Source organism: Drosophila eugracilis, unplaced genomic scaffold (genome assembly GCF_018153835.1).
Source record: "Drosophila eugracilis isolate 14026-0451.02 unplaced genomic scaffold, ASM1815383v1 contig_457, whole genome shotgun sequence".
Lineage (NCBI taxonomy): Eukaryota > Metazoa > Arthropoda > Insecta > Diptera > Drosophilidae > Drosophila > Drosophila eugracilis.
The window spans coordinates 1-2861 of NW_024573324.1; the positions used below are offsets into that span (position 1 = coordinate 1).

Genomic DNA, 2861 nt, shown 5'->3' on the forward strand with positions numbered 1-2861 from the left:
CCTGTCTTTAATATACATAGAAGAGACAGACAGACAAGGTCAGAGAAAGGCAAGCAGGCAGTACAGTTTAACGATACATAAGATATGCAAGGTCTTAACAATATAACTCCCAAACACATACAGTTTTTTTGAGGTACATTTTATTCAACAGTATTTGGAATGTCACACCTTATTGTTGGCATCAAAACACTTCCTTTATGTGTCTTCATGGGGGCAAGAGTTCTGTAGAAAAATCGTTTCAATTCACAACAAATTTTTAAAATATCAAGCGCCTTGGTCTTGGTTCGTGTTTTCTAATGAACTAGCGGTATTAGTTTAATCAAGTGTCTAAATTGGCAATCACTTACCTTCCAGCAATTGTTATCCCAGCTAGGAAACATGCGCTTGAAAAACGTTGGGCTCTTGCCCTGGAGGGAAGCGTGGATAGGGTGTCACCGTGTCGATGGAACGCGCTGTGGGGCTCCGCCCGAATATACACCTGTGGATTAACAAAAATTTAGAGGAACAGAGTGATCCCTTTCTTGACAGAAAACCTTACCATATCCAGAAACTTGAATTTTCCTCATCAGTCGTGCAAGAGCCAACCCATAAGTAGAGCTCATCTCCGGCATCCATTAGCATGACGTCATCGGAGTCCAAGTCCTCTTGTTCGTACTTAGCCACCTCTCAAATTTAATAAATTCATTAGAGCTTAAACGGCATGAAAAGGCGCGATCCAGCAGCGGTGCCCCCTGGATCGCTCAAGCCTGACCGTACCGGCCCTCGCCGTTTAACTCCTCCCAGAACGGTCTGATTCCGCACCCTCCCTCCACATTCTCAAACTCAACGTCATCCCAGTACAGGGAGAAGCGATTTAAGGCAACTTTTTTCAAAGGCAGATGCGCCCCATGCCGTTCCGAGGCCATATCCTGTGGGAAATGTCCGCCAGAAAGAAGGACGAAGGCATCACGAGGCCAAGGATAAACCTTCAGCAGGTACCTTCATTGGCATGCACATCGCTTTCAGTGCCTCGTATGCGGAAAAAAGTTGTGCAGCTACCGGGAGTGCCGTAGGATGTTACCTACTGTCCTTGGGCTGATTCCCTTGTAGGAAGGCGAGAGGCTCGTGCCATGGTTGACCTCCCAACACAAAAGCTCTTCCTGCTTTTCTGCGACATCTAGACCCATCTCTCAGTCGCGCACGCTTCTTTTTGCGGCGGAGGAAGAGTTTGATTCCCCGCCAAACATACGTTACTGAAACCAGTGTCTCCGCCGCATTCGACCTCATGTTATAAGTGAGAATATATGAAGTAAATCCCCTTGAAGGGGGGACGCTCTCCTCAAAAGACACGGTGTTGGTTAAGATCATTTCATCAGAGCCAATAAAGTAAACATACCGTGGTTTGGGTTTCCCTTACTACAGTTTGACCATGATCGTGCATGAAGCCGAAGGGTTCGACTGCCGCTCTTCTTCATCTGGAGTTTCTGGTTACCGTCGATTTGGTTTGACATCTAGTGATTCATAAGAGCCGATGTCCAAAGTTGAGCGGACGAGACGAGGTATGTGCCATTCCAACATCACCAGGTGGCAATACCTTAAATGGTACCCGCACTCGGCGCCTTCCACAATGCAGTGAATTGAAGTCCACGCCGGGTACTTTTTGCTGCGTAAAAACTCCTGTGCTTTGATCATGGCATCAGTCTTCTCCTTTTGGAGGCGCCCTTTCCGACCCAAACAAATATTCGGAACAAATTGTCGAGCATGAAGCATTCGTGTGTATCCAGCATAGTCTGGAGTTATGGTTTTTTGGCTAATTACGTCGACTTTCAATTTTGCCACTGGAGTCGTTAACCTTGTAGTAGAGATAACGCCGCTGCGGCGTCTAACCTCTCGAACGCACCATCCTCGTCGGAGGCTGACTCCTCAGGTTCCTTGTCATTTGAACCCGACCCAAGCATCACAAAGAAATGCTGTTTATCGGGAAATCCATGCTAAATTCGTCGGGATGAATTGAACTCGGGCTCGACGTTGTGATCCCTGGTCTCTGATCTGGTTTGCAGCGCTTATTGCCTTCAGTTTCTCGACTCGCTTTTGCCTGGAGCCCACGTAGACATATATATCGCGCTTCCGGCATCTAAAATAAAGCAATCGCCCTTGTTCATCGACGATACGGACAGGGGTACATCTGGCGTACTGCACGTTGCGCTTGCCTCGCTGAAATAGTCGCTTCCCCCGTATTGCTCTCTACGTGTTTCTTGAAAAAGTTCAGAGATCCGACGCCGCCCTGTTGGTAGCGAATACCTGCAAATATATTTGTAGTTTAATGGAGATTCAAACGGAAATAACTAGATTTACCATTTTTGAAGTAGCCGAGAAATAACTGTGACCGTGGTCCTGCACTCGCGTGCTGGATCGTGGACCCCCGTTCAACAAATCATCAACTGGACAGTGAAAATAGCTGCAGATCCGGCCTTCGTCAGACGTTCCCGATCTGAAGCTGTATGCACATCCCAAGACAGTTTTTTGTCTTCTTATTTTCAATTGTCTTTAAAATATTTGAAATATTAAGAATATTTATATATTTATTGCTTTATTAATAACATCCTGGGTAAATCTGTCTGAAGGTTATGTTTCTGGTATGGGTCAGAAATGAACTCTAGTACAGTATTTGTTAAATAGTGTTGGAACCTTTAGATAGTTTTTTAAACACCAAAAGTGTTGAATACTCGTTACGAGTCCGTAATAATATTCTTTATTTTTATTAAATTAAAATTAGATAACAAGGTTCCGATTAAACATTTGTTAATCTCACAAAGATGTGCATATTGAGTATTTTTCTAGTCATTCTACTTTTTACATATGCATAAATAAAATAAAAACAT

General features: G+C 44.5%; 1 pseudogene; it reads right to left on the reverse strand.

The window, feature by feature from the left end:
* Positions 1-369: 369 nt before the first annotated feature.
* LOC121530270 lies at positions 370-2506 on the reverse strand (annotated as a pseudogene).
* Between the last annotated feature and the right edge of the window lie 355 nt (positions 2507-2861).